Source organism: Peromyscus leucopus, chromosome 8b (assembly GCF_004664715.2).
Source record: "Peromyscus leucopus breed LL Stock chromosome 8b, UCI_PerLeu_2.1, whole genome shotgun sequence".
NCBI classification, from domain to species: domain Eukaryota; kingdom Metazoa; phylum Chordata; class Mammalia; order Rodentia; family Cricetidae; genus Peromyscus; species Peromyscus leucopus.
Genome location: NC_051086.1, coordinates 98,547,200 through 98,565,527, shown reverse-complemented (window position 1 = coordinate 98,565,527; position 18,328 = coordinate 98,547,200). Strand labels below are relative to the sequence as shown.

Genomic DNA, 18,328 nt, shown 5'->3' with positions numbered 1-18,328 from the left:
TGCATTACAGAAGCTCTTGTCTAAAATAAAAAAGGCATGGGCGGTGAGCGCTACATACCTGACCAGACGAGCCCAGATCACCTCACCAGGTGGAGAAAGGTCTACTCCACCTGTGTCTACAGTTGTGGGGCTGGGGACCAGGGACACGACTGATCAGCCAGCACCTGGCCAGGTGATCTGTGGACCGTCTCCCCACTCCCCTGGGCCCCCTCATCTCTGATTCCCCAAGGTGCAGTGTTTACTATTGGGCTCTGGTCCTTCTCTCTAGGATCCCCAAAAGGATGTAGAGACTCAAAGCTTATTAAGTGTGTGTGGGGGGTGTGTGTGTGTTACATTTTGCTGCATTTAAAGAAAAATTTCATGCCTGAAGTGAGATCATATAATACACTGAAATGATAAAAACATCTCCAATCTAGAGCAAAGGACAGAGGAATCTATCAGATCACCACATACCCGCTACTAAGCTTAAGCAAATGACAAAATTTCTCTGAATCCCCATTAGGGCTCTTTCCGTCAAAATTTCAAATATTAACAACAAAATTGAAGCCATCTCCTGGCCATCGCCTTTCCTCCCTCTTCGGAGGGGACCGTGACCTTGGAGTTTGTCGCTACAGTCTCATACCCATGGTTCACAAGGCTCTGCTCTACTGTTGTTGAACTTCTGCATGTTTAAGAATATGATGGGTGGCTGGGCGGCGGTGGCGCACACCTTTAATCCCAGCACTCGGGAGGCAGAGCCAGGTTGGATCTCTGTGAGTTCGAGGCCAGCCTGGTCTACAGAGTGAGATCCAGGACAGGATCCAAAAGGTACACAGAGAAACCCTGTCTCAAAAAGAAAAGGAAAAAAAAAAAAAAGAATATGATGCGTGAACATGTGAGCTGCAGGGCAGCCGAGCACCTCAGTGGGTAGAGTGCTTGCTTAGCATGTATGAAGCCCTGGGTTCGATCCCCAGCACAGCATTAACTGGGCATGATGACTATAGCAGCAGTCCCAGCACTGAGGAGGCAAAACCTTGAGGATCAGGAGTTCAAGGTTATCACTGGCTGCCGAGAGCATTTGAGGTCAGCCTGGGCTACTTTGAGACCATGTTAAGCGGAAGGCAGGCAGGCAGAGAGCCAGGCTGGGTGGTTAGTTGGATTTGAGGATGTGTGGATTGGTTCTTACCCTTACCCTCCATACTGCAGGCCTGCCAGGTGAGTTGTCTACAGAACAGAATCCGGTTCAGACCCAGGCGCCCTCTCCCAACACTGTGGCACCTCTCTCCTTGGCTTATACACTGGGGTTCAGCGTGAGATTCCCTTGGAACCTGAGCCTCGCTGCTTGAAGATAGTGATTCTAATGGAGGTCCTCACCTGCTGGGGAAGGAGACTAGCGCCCAGAGAGAGGAAGCGGCTTCCTACAGGTCACACGGCCAGCAGAATGGCAGGGCCTTCTGAGGCCTCGAGGCTCTGACCTTTCTTTCAGGCCAACAAGGAAAGGCGAGGGTCAGTCAGGCCCAAGGGATGACTGGCTCCCGCTTCTGGCAAAGACAAATAGGTCAGAGGAGGCCAAATAATCTCCTCTGTGAGGCATGTCAGGCTACAGGGAAAGTTCGAGATTGGTGCCGTCCAGTGAAGCAGCCCCGAGCGGCGTGTGGCCGTTGGTGTTGGGAAAGGAGTTAGTGTAAGCTGAGGTATACTAAGACAATGTGGTTTGGTCCACATTTGTTCATTGTCTGGCTCCTGGTATGGAACCCAAGCTCTCCCAAATGCTAGGTGAGTGCCCTACCCCTGCCCCACAGCCCTAGCCCAAGAATACTGTGCAAACAAGTCTTGGTAGACTTCATACAAAACATATATGTAAAGGAGTTCATTATTTTTTGTGTTGATTGCCCGGGGAAACAAAATTCTGGATGTGTTAAGTAAAATACATCCCTAAAATTAATTTTACCTGTTTTTGTTTTTACTTAAAAAAAATAACAGCTACTAACAAAACTCTCCAAAGAGAGTTCCAAAGATTGTTGAAGCTGGGCTTCCTCCTGGGCCTCCACACCCCTTGGTCTTGATCCTCTGTGTGTGCAGAGCTCTCTCCCAGGGAAGTCATATATGAATGCTCCTGCAGACAGGGGGTTGCTGGAAGGCCTGAGCCTTTGGTGACAGTGACTCTGCATTGACATCATGGGAGATGACGGACGGGGGGGGGGGGTGGGGGGGGCTGCTCCCTCCTCTCTACCTCGCACCACTGCCCAGGCTCTGCTGCTCTAGCTAATAATTTTCTTCCCCTGACCGGGCAAGGCATGACACTTCCCAATTGGAAATGTTCACCTGCCATCTCCCTAACAGCTGGAAGCTATCAGCCAGCCACTTCTCCCCCTTAAGGCAGGTGAGGGAGGGGAGCACCTATGATCAGGAGAAAAATGCCATGCTCTTAGTGCATGCAGCAGGGAGCACCTGTTTCTCCCTCTAGGGGAAAATAGAACCTAGGTTGTAACAATTTGGGGGGTTTCAGTGTATTGGAGGCAAAAATAAAAATAACACACCAGAGCTGGGTGGTGGTGGCACACACTTTTAATCCCAGCACTCGGGAGGCAGAGGCAGGTGGATCTCTGTGAGTTCGAGGCCAGCCTGGGCTACAGAGTGAGTTCCAGGAAAGGCTCCAAAGCTACACAGAGAAACCCTGTCTCAAAAAACAAAACAAACAAACAAACAAACAAAAAAAAAAACCACAACAGGTACCCCTCACCAGCAGACATTGTGTGTATTTGTGCACCCACATGTCACTAAAATAATACAGATGTACATAGATACTCAGGTAATACAAAAGTCCCAAGTGTTTTGTTTGTTTTGAGATTGACACCAGATCCATCTTCCACGCTTTGCGTATCCAAAGCTGTGAGCTACCTGGAAGCCCGGGAGTCTTCCCTGCAACCGGGCCAATCCCAAGTTAACTGATTTTCACTAAAACACTTGCCTGGAAATATGCTTTCTAATTGCAGAAAAGTTGTCAACAGACAGCTATGCTCTAGAAACCACAGACAAGGAGGAATGAGCATCGTGTAAACCATCTAACAGAGTTCATCCGACACATAGCTAATGAGATACTCACGGCTGTGCTTTGTGGGAATTAGACGGTAACTTGAAGCAGTTTTTATAAATGATGGTAATTACACTGTTGCCTTTGCCCAGCCAAAATCGAGAAGCTTTTCTCTTCTCATTGTGTTACTTCCGTGGCTCTCTGATGAAGCTTCCTGTGGGTTTCTGCGTCATTTCTTCATCACCAGCCCTCCCCCGCTCCCCAACCATCCCCACCCAGACCACAGGCCAGAAGCAAGCTCTTATCGTCCGCCTGCCCTGCAGAGCTACGCACAATCCTGCGATCTGATCAGTGGCTAATTCTCATCAGAATCCCCAGGAATGGAGGGGAAACCCCAAATCAAAGCAAACAATGACTCCAAGAGGTGATGGCGAATGTCCGTGATGGTGGTACCTGGGAGGTGGAGAAAGGATGATTAGGAGTCTGAGGCCAGCCTCAGCGACATAGAGTTCAAGGCCAGCCTAGGTTCTGTGAGATCCTGGCTCAGAACCAACAAAGACAGCAACACTAAACAGGTGGTTTCAGGTGGCTGTGCTGTCGTCCCCAGTGACAGATCAGGAGGGAGCCACAGCTGGGTGGCCTGCCTCTTGCCATGTACCCGGCTGGCCGGTGGCCGGTGTGTTCTCCACACTCTGGGGACACCCCAGTGCCAGGCAGTGGGGGACAACAGGCTGTTGGGCTGTGGGCTTCCCTGGAGTGACATGGACTGTAGCGGGTGGAGAGGGGGATCCCAAGGGAAGAGGTTTTGCAGCCACCAGAGCCAGAGTTCAAATGCCAGCTGGCTCACGCTGGGGGCACCCGCGTGGTCTCCTCTGAGCCACGGTGTCTTCATCTATGAAATGGGGAGAAGTGCTCAAATCCTCCCGAGAATCAAGCAAGCTGATGTCAGTGACAGTCTGGTGCATGGGGTGAGCCCCTGTCCCCTTCTCAGGAGGGAGCAAGAGTGGTAGCAGAGATGATACATTTGGTAGCCCCAGCATCTGGGTCAAGGACTTGGCTCATGGGAAGAAAAGGAGCCATTGCTTTCCAATGCACCCTTTTGTCTCATTTGTTTTTTGTTTGTTTGGTTTTGGTTTTTCGAGACAGGGTTTCTCACAGAGATCCACCTGCCTCTGCCTCCCGAGTGCTGGGATTACAGGCGTGCGCCGCCGCCGCCGCCGCCACCACCACCACCACCACCACCACCTGGCATCTCATTTGTTTTTGAGGTGGAGTCTCACTATGCAATCCTGGCTCTGATGAGGTCTTCAGCTGGCTTCTAGATACACATCTGAAACTCACAGCAATCCCTCTGCCCCAGCCTCCTGAATGCTGGGATTCCAGCATGCCAACTCCCAATTCTCAATGAGTCTTTTTTTTTTTTTTTTTTGAGCTAGGGTCTCACTGTGTCACTGGCTGCCCAGAACTCACTCTGTAGACCAGGCTGTCCTTCAACTCAGAGATCCACCTGCCTCTGCCTCTGCAATGCTGGGATCAAAGGTATTGCCACCACACCTGGCTTCAATGAGTCTTGCTTAAGGGACACTTGGGAGTGAAACCCCTCAAATTCTTCTGAAGACTAGCTGTAGGGAACCCAGGTTTCATGAGCAAGGAGAACCCCACCGTTGTCCCACATTTCCTCACAAAGTTCTGAGTCTCCCTTCCATGCTCCCCTGTCCAGCCTGCAAGCTCAGGGTACGGTGCCAGCAGGAAGCCCCAGTCGAAAGGGAGCAGGACACCCAGGCTAGGCAGACTGCTGCCACCTTAGCACCTTGCCCTTGGCCTGTCCTCGCTGCAGTCTCCAGCAGGGGACAAAGAGAGATTGTGTGTGCAGGTACTCTGTGTCCCTGTGGCAGGCGGCCAGCAGAGAACGCTTGTCACCTGGCCATGCTCGGGTAGCAAACCAGCAGGGCAGCCTCTGGATGAGGCAGGGGCCTGGAGGGGACTCATCCTGGGACCCTGGGACACAGGGTCATTTAGGCTGGAAGAGTGACCCCCATGTGCTCCTCAGCTGGCTCCCAGGTACACAGAAGCCACTGAGCTCTAGCTCTGGGTCCTTCCAGACACAAGGGGCCAGCTGCTGATTTACTCGGAGCCCCGGTTCTCCTGCCTGTGAAATGGGGCCAGTGTTCGGCTTGCTGTGATATGCAGACGCAGGAGTCAGAGCAGCCTGCTGAGCATGGTGGCTGACTCAGTTCTGGCCATTCATAATGACAGTATACACACCATGATAAATACCTGCTAAATATTTCCAGAAATACCTGCTAAACATCTGAGACAGGCCGGGCATGGACCAGGCTGCTCTTGGAGATCTGAGCTCCGCCTTCCTGAAGGAGGAGGTACACAAGGGTAATTTTTTTCTTTTTTCTTTCTTTCTTTCTTTCTTTTTTTTTTTTTTTTGAGACAAGGTTTCTAACCCAGCCTGGGCAATGTGAAGGGCAGGGCAAAGGGGAGTGTTTGGAGAGGGTTTGCTTGAAGGAAGTGGCATTTGAGATGGGTCTGGGCGGCATCAGGAACTGTGGGGGCAGGTGAGGTGAAGATGGCTGTGGCTGCCTAGAGAAAGATGCAGGTGTGTGTGTGTGCATGTGCAAGTTTAGCACAAGGAGCTCCATGTGACCCCGATGTGGAGACCAGGGGGCATAAGTGCAGAGGGAGAGTATTACTGGCCCCAAAACATGCCACTCACTTCTGCCTATTGGGTGACCTTAAGAAAGGTACTTTAAAAAAAAAGAAAGGTACTTTATATTCCTGGGTCTCAAAATTTTTTCACCAGTGAAATGAAGGGCTTGGCCTGATGAAAGGTCCCCCCTGTCTTTTCCTCCTAGAAATCCTCTATTGCCTCCCCATTCTGCCTCCCATACACTGAAGGTTTCCAGGAGGCTGTGATGGAGCCCCCACAGCCCGTGAATGAGAGATGGTGAATTTGAGGGCTGACCTGGGGTCCAGGAGGCTGTGTGGTCTGTGGGTGGAGGGGCTGAAGACGAGTGTGTGTGTGTGTGTGTGTGTGTGTGTGTGTGTGTGTGCCCTGAGTCAGACACAGAGCCTGAGTGATTGATGGCCAAGATGCAAGGCGGGGGACTCCACCCAGAGGGAAAAGATGCTCTGGTTTGGAAAGGCTGCCCCAGGCTACCCAGGGTGAAATGGACATAAACCACAGATCTGGGAGTTTCTAGGCAAAGCAGTCTAGAAACCCAGCTTTACCCTGTACTACCTAGGACATTAGCTCTGGTCCATTGAGACACAGGGTTGTCAAGAAACAAAGAGAGAAAGAATGGCAGAGGAGTAACACTCCAGGGCCTCAGTTTACCCAACTATGGAATGAAAGCATGTCTCGAGGAGTGGGCTAAGGGACTTTTGCTTTGCATCCACACACCAGTGGCGGAGGGTTCTGCTTCCCTGCTGGCTTTCTTGTCAAGATACCTGCCGCCTTAGTTCCCAGCACCCAGGCGATGTCCTTCCTGCTCCTACAGCCCTTAGCTCTTGACCTTTCCTTAACTGTGGCCGAGCTGGCAGGAGAGGAGCGTGGAGGCTTGGGGGTAATGGGGGACAGGGTCATCTGGGTAGGCCATTTTCTACTACAGCAGCAGGGAGGCCAGAGCATAGGCTGAGGGTTGACTGATGTGTTAACTAATGAGCTTGCTAACCCCCGCTCAAAGCAGATCATTTTTATATTTTAGTTCAGCTTTCAGGCTCTGCCCATGAGGAATCTTAAAGACCACCCACTCTTAAATTCCCACTTCCCACCCCGGACCTGCGGCAAGGAGGAGGAAGAGCCTGGAGCTGCCCTTGTCTTTGTAAGAGCCTAACAGAAACCAAACCTTTCTCCATGTGAAGGCTACACAGGCTTAACTGAAATGTCAGATTCTTTGCTGGAACTTTAACGGGGAACGTGGTAAATATACATTTCAGCAATTGTTAATTCAGGATTCTGTTTCATGTGAAATCAGACCATGAGAGCTGGCCCGGAAGCTCTGGCTAGATTGTTTTCCTACCAAACCAGCTTACGAGTCCATAATTATTGGATGAGTGTTATCTGATGGCCCTGAAACGTTCAAACATTTGGACATGGAGTGTGGGGAGAGAGAGAGAGAGAGAGAGAGAGAGAGAGAGAGAGAGAGAGAGAGAAGGAGAGGGGATAGAGAGCTGGGATAATCCAAAGGCACAATGTAACTAGGCCTGATGATGACATAGTCCTATAATAATCCCGGCTACTCAGGAAGCTGAGGCAGGAGGATTTCATGTTCAAAGCCTGACTGGGCAATTGAGTGAGATCTTGTCTCAAAAACAAAGAGCTGAAGAGATGTGTATGTTGGGTAATTCCTCCAAGCCCAGCATTTGGAGGCGGGAGGATCAGGAGTTCAAATCATCCTCTTAGTATATAACCAGTTCGAGGTCAACCTTGCCTACATAAGACCCTAGCAAGCAAACAATCAAAACAACAACAACAATAGCAAAGGAGAGAGCTGGGAATAGAGCTCTTTGGTAGAGCTCTTGTCCAGCAAGTCTGAGGCCCTCAGGTCAATACCCAGTACAGAAAAAGAAAAACTGTCCTTTTTTCATAAATGAGACGTAAAGTGGGTGACAAAGTTAGGCAGGGGTCCCCTAGCAAAAGTGGGCCATATCCCAGGGGTCTTGAGCCCTGGCTCTGGGCTGTGGAGGAGATTGAGGAAAAGGAAGAGTTAACTAATTTTGTATTTTCAGGCTGTGGCCCAGAACCAACTGGGAGATAAGAGAGAGGGAGCCCTGGGAACACACAGCCTGTGACTGGAGAGATTGAGCAAGGCAGGAAAGCAGGTGCAGGTGACAACAGAGAATGGGGGAGTGTGACACAGAGTGACAACCAGAGCCAGGCAGAAGGGGGCTCCCGGGAACCGCCCCCCTCCCCCACAGAAGGGACTCCCGGGAACCATCCCCCCCAGACAGAAGGGGCTCCCGGGAACCATCCCCCCAGACAGAAGGGGCTCCCGGGAACCATCCCCCCCACAGAAGGGGCTCCCGGGAACCATCCCCCCCCACAGAAGGGGCTCCCGGGAACCATCCCCCCCAAGACAGAAGGGGCTCCTGGGAACCATCGCCCCCAGACAGAAGGGGCTCCCAGGAACTGCCCTCCCAGACAGAAGGGGCTCCCAGGAACCATCTCCCCCCAGACAGAAGGGGCTCCCGGAAACCATCCCCCCCACTCCCGGGACTCCATGTGGCCAGACACCTGCTGGGCCAGACTCTACAGGGTCCTCTGAAGTTCTCTCTGTGGTCAGGAGGGTCCTGAAGGGAGAAAGCTTGGCCTCAGCTGGCTCTGGCCCACACCTGGGGTCAGGGCTGCCTCTTGCCTAGACTTCTGGTCTTTCTTCACATTCCCCACCCATTTCCTCTCCTCGTGGGCTGTTCCTCTGTTTCTTCAGAACCAGCTCTTGCTAGCAGTTCTGCCCAAGTTCTGGGAGCCTGACTGTGTGGAGGAAAGAGCACCAGGCCAAGAGTTCAAAGTCCAGGGCTGAGCCTTCCTGGCCCTCTCTGGGGGGCAGCAAAGTCAGCCCGGCTCAGAGTAAAGGTCTCAGTGACTAGACAGGCTTCTGTCCACTGCAAACTGCTTTGCCAGCCAGGGCTCCTGGCTGAGGATGGGATGGCTCAGGGCTGCCTCTCTCCGTCGTCTCCCACTGCTCTCCCAGCGGGACTATGGGCACCTGTCCCCAGGCCCTCTCTCGTCTTGCTTAGGCAGTAAGCTGCCACCTGTGTGAGGGGTGGCTGGGCATGCTGCCCAGAGCTAAGGAGAGCCTGCCCCTGGGGACTGGCCCAGGCCTTCTTGTTCAGCCAGAAATTCCAGCCTTTGAAGGATCCGGGTGGAGAAGGGGCCTTTTCCAGGTTGCCTTTCCAGATCTGTTTTTCCAGCCTGGCATTATCGCCCAGCCTCGAGGGAGACGTCCCTGGTCTTTGGTTGGGTTTTCTGGAAAGGAGTTGGCCTGAGCCACCCTGATGTGGGGAGGCTCTGTCCCCCTCACCCAGGTTTTTGGGAAGGACAGATCTGTGGTGGGTTGGAGCCCACTACGTAGTCCCCGATGACACTGAACTTGGGGTAAGCCTCCAGGCTCAGCCCCCCCCCCCAAGTTCTGGGATTACAGGTGTGTGCCACCACCACCTGTTTAGGAATACTTTTTTGACTCAGCTTCCTTGAGGTCTGATTTACATTTATGTATCCATTTGAGGCATACTGACCAATGACAGATACACGTGTTTGTGTACATGCATGTGAATCAGGTGCAGAGCATTTTTACCACCCTGCAGGCTTCCCTCAATGTCCCCTCCTCAGTCAGTAACTCGCACCCCCCACACCTCCAACCCCCACTCCCCCGGCAACCAGGTTCACTACGGATCAGCTCCTGTGTCCCATGTTTACCATGGTGCACCTGGGAACCATCCACAGCATTGCATCTATCAGCAGCTCTTTAGTGGTAGAGTAATATTCCACCGGATGGTCCTATCGAATTTGTTTATCCATTCACCTGGGTTTAGATATTCTGGTTGTTTCTGGTTTGTAGTGAATAAAATGCCTATGAACTTTTGCATATGAACCTTTGTGCATGAACATGTTGTGTTAGTAACAAAAATAGGGTAGCTAAATCCTATGTTTATGGTATGTTTATGGTTCCTCTCTCTCTCTCTCTCTCTCTCTCTCTCTCTCTTTCTGTGTGTGTGTGTGTGTGTGTGTGTGTGTCTGTCTGTCTGTCTGTCTGTCTCTTTCTCTGTCTCTCTGTCTTCTCTCAGGATCAAACCAGAACCTCACACTCACCCACAGCCCTTGGTGCTTTTTTGTTCGTTTGTGTTTGTTTGTTTGTTTGTTTTTTCAAGACAGGGTTTCTCTGTGTAGCCCTGACTGTCCTGGAACTCACTTTATAGACCAGGCTGGCCCCAAACTCACAGAGGTCCACCTGCCTCTGCCTCCCCAGGGCTGGGATTAAAGGCGTGCACCATCGCCGCCGCCGCCACCCAGCTATTAAAATTTTTTCATACAGTGCATTTTTATAGTGTTTCCCCCTTCCCTCAACTCTCTCAGTTCCTCCCCACCAACTCCTTTCTCTTCCTCTTTCAAAAAAGAAAAAAGAAAAAAAAAAGAAAAGAAACAAGACTCCATAAAATTGAAAAGCAAAACTAGCAGGCAAAAGACCAATAGGATAAAAAAATGCAGAAACAAAGCAAAACGAACCCAAAAGTCCATAAAAATACCATTGAGTTCGTCTTGTGTTGACTAACTACTCTTGGGCCTGGGGCTTGCTGTAGAGTGTGGTTGATGTACCCAGTGAGTCTCTATTTAAAAAAAAAAAAAAAAAAAAGGATGTCCCCTTTGCTAGCAGGTATCAACTGCAGGTAGCTCCTGGGTTAGCAGTGAGATCCTGTGTCACCTCCCTGTCTCAGTGCTGTGAGCCATCTGTCTAGAACCTATGCAGGTCTCCTGCATGCTGCTCCAGTCTCTGGGAGTCCGGATGTGCATCAATCCTGTTGTGTCTGGAAGACAGTTTCCTTGGACTTCTCCATCACCACTCAGCCCTTGGTTTTCCTTTCTTTCTTTCTTTTTCTTTCTTTCTTTCTTTCTTTCTTTTTTTTTTTTTTTTTTTTTTTTTTTTTTTTTTTTTTTTTTTTTTTTTTTTTTTTTGAGACAAGGTCTTGCTGTGCGGCTCCAGCTGGCCTGGAACTGTCCATCCTCCTGCCTCCACCCCCTGACTGCTGGAGTGTGTTCCACTTCCTGAGAAACCTGGCAACCGTTTCCCAAAGTGACTGTACCGTTTCCAGTGCCCAAGCGCGAAGGGACTGTGACTGCAGTGTCCCCACCCAAGCCCTGACCTTTTCTCTGCCTGGGACCAAGCAGGGGGTTTTGGTAAGGTGATGTGGTACTTCCAGTTGTGTTGTGTGTGTGCGTGTGTGTGGGGAGGAGTGTTCCTTCACCAGAGAACACCTCTCTGCCTCCTCAGGGTCCCTGAATGAGGTTAGCATGGCCTGGCCCAGGAGAAGAAGGCAGAGGTGTCTATTTATACCCGAGTTCAAGCAGATACAGTGTCGCCTGGAACTGTCACCATTTCCTCCTCGCTCAGTGCCACCACCCCGGGAGTGTTCTCAAACAGAGCTACAGCTGAGACGGCAGCATCACCCCGCTCCTGCCTGCTGCTGCCCCCCCCCTCCTGCCTGCTGCTGCCCCCCCCCCCAGCCCCCTAAAGGAAACCGGGACACCCAGTGCCTCTTCTTCCAAGCGCTCCCTTCCCATCAGCTCAGGCTGGTGACTGAGGGGACCACATGGACTGGAGAACTTCGCCTCTGGACTGTCGGTGTCCCACCCAGCTCTTGCTCCCCTGCGTGACCCACTGGTCCACTTGGGCATCAGCAAAGCCTTTTGTGTGTGTTCAGACACATTGCTAATGGCTCCAAGGTAGGAGGGTACAGGCAGAAAAAAGGAGTTGCTGTTGGAACAAGATTCAGGCCCCCTTAATTCCAGCACTGAGGGGAGTTCAGGATTCGTAGGGGCTGGTACTGCACGTCTGCTGAGCTTGTGTTAGTTCTTCAACACATGCACGCATGTATGAATGCACACATGCACGCACACCACACATCACACACTCATACCACACCACACACACACTATATACATACATATATCACATACAATATACCACATGCACAAACACCCCATATGCACACCACACACACATATCCCATATACACACACGTCACACTGTACACATACACATATACATAACATACACACATACCACATACATGCACACCCCATACACACACTCATACCACACCACACACAAGCCATATATCACAGATACCACGTAAACACACACCTCATATATACACCACATACATACACATCATACCCCAACACATCACATACACAGACACCCCATGTATACATCACATACACACACACATCATATACCACACACACACTACATACACACCATATACCACACACCACACATGCCCCACACACATACCCATTTACCACACACATACACACTACCCCACATACACACCCATTTACCAAACACACCCCATATACACATCACATAGAAACACAACACGTACACACACACACACACACATATGCATACCATACCCACCCATCCCCCAACTCCCATCTTAAAGTTTTTAGGGCCAGGCTGATGGATGTCCTTCCTTGAGGACAATGTTTTCTTCATTGTAAGACTCAGGGTATTCTCTCTCTCTCTCTCTCTCTCTCTCTCTCTCTCTTTCTCCCTCCCTCCCCTGTTCTGAGTCCCATCTCCTAGAAAGCACTGGCTGAACAGTAGGAAATGGAAAGTGTGTATCCTAACATGGAAAAACACGCATGAGGGGCCACCCTCAACAAAGTACGGCGATAGCGCCTGCCAGCCAGACCTTCAGGCCCGGCATGCTCCAGTGCAATCCTTTCTGCTGTATATGAGACAGGATCTAATTATGTAGCACAGGCTAACCTCTAGCTTACGTTGATCCTCCTGCCTCAGCCTCCTAAGGACTGGGATTACAGAGCACAGTCATGTTTTAAACAGATGGTGTTATCCAGGGTGTGACGGGGACAGTGAGCCCGGGACACCATCATCCTATGAGCTGTCAAAACATTTACTGCTCTTGTTATATTCAAAGATCACTGCCAGGCACAGTACACACACCTTTAATCCCAGCACTCAGGAGTCAGAGCAGGTGGATCTCTGTGAGTTCCAGGCCAGCAAGGGCTACAGAGTGAGACTATGTAAAAACACAAACAGAAATAAACAAACAAAACAAAACCCTTCATTATAGCCATCTCATTAGCTAACCCCAAATGGGCAATGTAAACCTGAATAACTCACAGTAGCGCACATGGGTATTTTCATTAAAGCATGTGCATTAGCTGGGTGTGGGAGTAATGCTCGTAATCCTAGTACTGGGATAGAAGCAGGAGGATCAGGAATTCTGACTCATCCTTGACTACATCGAATTTGAGGCAGCCTGGGCTACATGAAACACTGCTTCTTTTTCTTTTCTTTTCCTTCCTCCCTTTCTTTCCTTTGTTTGTTTGTTGTTGGTTTGTTTTTTAAGATGGTTTCTCTGTATAACCCTGGCTATCCTAGAACTCACTCTGTAGACCAGGCTGGCCTCAAGCTCAGAGATCCACCTGCCTCTGCTTCCCGGGTGCTGGGATTAAGGGCATTCGCCACCACCGCTTCACTAAGGACTAATTTAACCGGAAGGGTGGATAGACATTTCTCATGTGGAAGCTGAAGGATATTCAAAAACAGAACTGTCCGAGGAGTGGCCGTGTGACACGAGGGACCAGCTGAGTTTGGGAACATTTTGGGGTCCAATATCAGGACCACAGAGCATGAGACAAGCCAGATTTTAGAAGGCTTTATTTGTTTTTGTTTGCTTGTTTTGTTTTGAAATTATTTAAGCGGGGTCTTATGTAACGGAGGCCACCTCAAACTGGAACTGCTGATATTCCTGCCTCAACCTCCTGAGTGCTGGAATTACAGGCGCACACCACTAAAACCCACCTTATTGGGGGGAGGTCAGGGGGAGGGGATTGTGCCTGCTAAGGGACATCTGATTGATCTGATTGGTCCTGGAGAGGCCTGAAGGTCTTATAAGCAGGGGCAGCATTTGCACCTTAGGAAAGCCACTTTAAAGACAGTAAGATGGGCAGCCTTGGGATGGGGGGCAGCTGGGAGGCCCGCGTGAGGATCCAGAAGGAAACTGCATTGTTCTGAAAGGACTCCTGGGTAATAAGGGTAGAGAAAACTGGCAAAGGGAAGACGGACTCATGATCCAGCCTGGGCTAGTTGGGTAGAGCAGAGCATGTGCTATGCCTGAGACTTATAGACTCCATTTTACAATCCCCATTGCTCTCGAAGGCTCCCTGGAATGTTTACACTGGTGGTTGTCTGGATCAAGGCTGCCTGCATCGAGTCCGTCCAAACTGTGAAGTGCCCTTCCTGAGACATCAGCTTCCCTTGAGTCAATGAGACTGGTAGAGAACAGTGTCTTCAAGGAAGGTTCTGGGGCCTGGGGCTCACCTCTCACAGAAAGCTCAGTTGTGGATCTCTGAGCCTGCTACGGGTCTTTATTATCATTTTATTTCGCCCTTCAGGAAGAACCACCCATTACAAATTAAAGTAAATGAACCGAGAAGACCTCCGTCGGTGATGCAGATGCCACCAAACGCAAAGATCTTCAGAGAGACAGAGCTGAGCCTGCCACCACCCATCAAAGCTCTGGCTGTCTCTGTCATCCTCAAGACGCTTGCAGTGCCCCACCCCCTCCCAGCCTGAGCCACCTGGCTTCCTTCAGCGGCTCAGCAGCCTATTGTCATTTCCCGTCGTCGCAATTCAAGTTCCTCGGGTTCCGAAAGCATGCCACAGCCAGGCAGCCCCCACCCCCAGCCTCCTCCTGGCCACCTCTGCCTTTTGGTGGGGTCAGCTCCACTGTCTGCTGCATCGTGTCAAAGCAGGGCCTCCCGTCCACACCCCTCCCTCTCCTCCGGGCCACTCCCTTCTTGCTGAGGGTCTCTCTTCTCGTCAGATCTCCTTCTTGACTCTTGCTCTGGGGCTGACCTTGTCTGTATGACCTAAATATTCTGGAAGGGGCACTGCTGGGCATCTAGGCACTGGGGTGAGACTCCCATCATGCTTGGGAGTTTCCACAGCCTTTGTTTACCCTGGTCATTCTTTTTTTTTCTTTCTCAAGATGGGAAACTAGACAAGAAGAGAAAGACAAGCCTGCCCTTACAGGCCCTACTGTCAGCCCTTGCAGGCCCTTCCGCCCTTGCAGGCCCTACTGTCAGCCCTTGCAGGCCCTACTGTCTACCCTCCCGCCCCCATCTCCAACAACTTGCCTCCTGATAGAAGGATTAAAGTCAGGCTTGGTTCTTCACAATCCACCCACGGGGATGAACTGTTGTGGGTCCCTGGTGGGCAGGACGGCATCCCTTGGTGTGTGGAAGGTGGTTACTCTGGCTGTAATCTCATCTTTGACCTTTAGCTGTCCCTCAGAACCCTCACCTCTCTACCGGACAGGCCCCAGAGAACAATGAGCTCCCCGGGGAGCTGAGGTTATCACCCCGCTGTGTTCTGGCTTGCTCGGTCTCGGATCTTCCCCGCAGTCAACTCTAGCTTTATCCTCCCTTTTGACCAAGGGTTCCTGTCTAGTTCTGGTGGCATCCAGCCCTCTGACTTCCCAAATGGACACCAATATGGCTCATCCACCGGGATGCTCCTGTCCTGCCAACACCGGCTGTCCTCACAAGGCTCTTGGCCTGTTCCCCAGGGAAGCCAGGCTGCACAAACCCAGGGAGAGCCTGGAAGAAACCAGCCACCCCCAGGGCTGGTCATGCCAATGAGGGCGGATGTCAAGACGTTGCCGTCAGACTCCAGGGACTCTGGTTCCGTAGGTGGTCCACCCACCTGGTGTTACTCGACTGCCAGTCCTGTGTGGACAGGCCCGTGGAGTCCTCTGTACCTAAGCTACATGGGTTCCCCAAAGAGTGTATATGGAATAAACTGAGCAAATTTTCCTTTACTCCTTGTGCTGGTTTATATCAGCCTCACTCACACAGGCTCAAGGAGGAAGCTTTAGGGTTCTCGGGTCTAGATGAGTTTTTTTGTTTGTTTATTTTGTTTTGTTTTTGCAGTACTAAGGGGAGAGAGCCTCGATCCTGGGGCATGCTAGGCAAGTGCTTTAACAGCAGGCTATACCTCCCAACACCACACCGCCCTTTTGAAAACCACACTGAGTTGCCCAGGCTATCACTGAACTCTCTGCAGCCCAGGCTGGCCTTTGCCATGCAATCCTCTTGCCTTGGCATCCAGAGCAGCCAGGATTATAGGCTTGCCTCATTAGCCCTGGCTAAGTCTAATTGGTTCTTCTTCTCAAAAAATGATCTTGTGTGTTTTGGGATGGGGGGTGTGCCACGGTGTGTGTGTGTGTGTGTGTGTGTGTGTGTGTGTGTGTGTGTGTGTGTGTGTGTAGGTCAGAGGACAGCTTGTAGGACTCAGTGGGGTCTGGGGATGAACTCAGGTTGTCAGACTCCATGACAAATACTATCTCCCAGACTATGATTCCACTTCTCAAAGTACTTCTTCAATGCCTCTATAAGGGACTGTGTGTTTCTCTCCTGGTTAATTCTAACCACCTTTCAGCTGATTTTGTGGCGTTGTGATTGTTTTTTGTTTTTTTTTTTTGTTTTATTTAAGTTTTGTTTTAGACAGGATCTTGCCATGTAGTTCTTGTTGGCCTGGTTTCTGTAGGGAGGGTAGCCTTGAACTCACAACCCTTTCCTCTCAGTCTCGGAGTGCTGGAATTACAAGCATGTGCTACTATGCCTGGCCCAAGTCTTCAGGTTTTAATTCTCGTCTCTTCTACCTGCCCATCGCCCCTACTGCTCACAGGAATAGTGCAATTCTAGGGAAGTTATCTTCTGTGTCAGTGATTCTCAACCTGTTGGTTTGATCCCTTCGGGGATTGAACGACCCTTTCACAGGGGCGGCCTAAGACCTTCGCAGAACATGGATATTTACATTACAATGCATAGCAGTAGCAAAATTACAGTTAGGAAGTAGCAAAACTAATTTAATAATGGGGGTGACCACAACATGAGGAACTGTGTTAAAGGGTCGCAGCATTAGGGAGGTGGAGAACCGCTGTTCCATGTAAACATCTCCAGTGACTCTCTCCATTCCTCACAAATGAAGTGCAATTCTTCCAGATCTTCTGCGGACTGTCCCAGTCGCTGTCCAGTCTAGTGCTTGCTGTTTCACCTTGTGGGCCTGGTGAACTACTCAGAATGTCTCTCCTTGCCTCAGGTCATTATCCATTTCCCACTACGTGATGTCAGCAAAGATCGCTTCCTCTGGTGAACCCAACACCTACCTGTCCACCAAAGTCCTACCTGCCATGTAGGACCCCGCTGACCTTCACCTCTTCTAAGACTCCAGAAAACCATAAGCTAGTCATCAAACACCCCTTTCTTAGGTGTCTGTTTTAATTTTCTGTCATTATAGCAGAACACCTGAAACTGGGCCATTTATGTAGAAAAGATAGTTATACATGATCGTAAGTCTGGAGTCCCGGAAGTTCACAGTTGGGCAGCTGGGTCTAGTGAGGACTTCATTCTGCTTCAACACATGGCAGAAAGCTGAAGGGCATGTAGGTGTAACTAAGAGAGAGACGATCACGCCAAACTCCCAGGAAAGTAAATCCATTCCCAAGAGATAAGCATTAACACACTAATCAACAACCCTCAACCCAAAGACTTCCCGCTCAGGCCCACACCAACACTGCCTTATTGAGGAATCAGGGTTTCGATCCAGGAAGTGCGCTGAGGTTTGGGTGGCTCCTGTCACCTCGCACGTGTCCCTGGCACGTGAAGATTCATCACAGAGGCTTGCAGTCTTTGCTCCGAGTCATGAGCACCCGAGCTTCCCAAGGGCAACGTCTTTGTCATAGATTGACCTGGCCTAGAGCTTTGTTTGTTTGTTTGCGAGAGGTAGCATACTGTACTATACGGCAGGCTGTGTGGCCTTGGGAAAGTAACGACCCTCTCTGGCTCCCTTTGCTCATCTCCAACACGGAGGCAACAGTCACTCCACTGAGGCTGGTGGAGATTAATTCTCCTTCTAAAATAGAAAAAGCTGCACCTCTCTCAGCGTAAGCGCTTGGCAGATGACACCAGCCCTCATTAGTGTGATCAGCAGGGCCCGTGTGAGTGTTTCCTGAGTGGAGAGAGAATGAGAGTCTGCGGAGGTGAACAGCGATTTTCCGCTCATAGGAGACACTCAGCATTTGAATCCCTGTGTTGGGGTCTTCAAGACAGGTCCTCGCACCTCTCACCTGGACTGGCAGAATGCCGTCTTGTTTGTAGGTAACAAGCAACTGAATTCTCAAGTTGAATAGAAAGTGTTTGGCTGAGGAAAGATGACTTGGGGGGGGGGGAGCAGGGGTATCATACCCACAGAAAGGAGGGAGGGCAGTTTACCCCATGAGAAGTTGGTGAACCCAAGATTATTCAACTGCTAAATTAGGGAGAACCCAACAATGAAGGGAGCCAGTTTGAGGGCACCCCTTAAGTACAAAGAAATTTCTGTATCCCAAAATCTAATTTGAAGACACTAGGGTGCTGTGGCCAGGGAGACGGCTCAACAGGTGACAGTCCTGGCTGGGCAAGCCTGACGGCCTGAGATCCACCTCCGGGGCCCATAGGAGAAGACGGATGCAGTGGTACACATGTCTCTAACCCGACACTCCTGGACCGGC

At 50.7% G+C, this 18,328-nt stretch overlaps 2 long non-coding RNA genes across 2 annotated transcripts; both read left to right on the top strand.

Moving 5' to 3' along the window:
* Positions 1–3,291: 3,291 nt before the first annotated feature.
* On the top strand, positions 3,292–9,916 carry LOC119087011. Its single transcript, XR_005090428.1, has 3 exons — positions 3,292–3,437; positions 5,308–5,401; positions 6,730–9,916. It is a non-coding gene; the product is annotated as an uncharacterized LOC119087011 (long non-coding RNA).
* A 778-nt stretch (positions 9,917–10,694) lies between these two features.
* LOC119086975 lies at positions 10,695–15,595 on the top strand. Its single transcript, XR_005090397.1, has 3 exons — positions 10,695–10,916; positions 11,011–11,462; positions 13,933–15,595. It is a non-coding gene; the product is annotated as an uncharacterized LOC119086975 (long non-coding RNA).
* Positions 15,596–18,328: the final 2,733 nt, after the last annotated feature.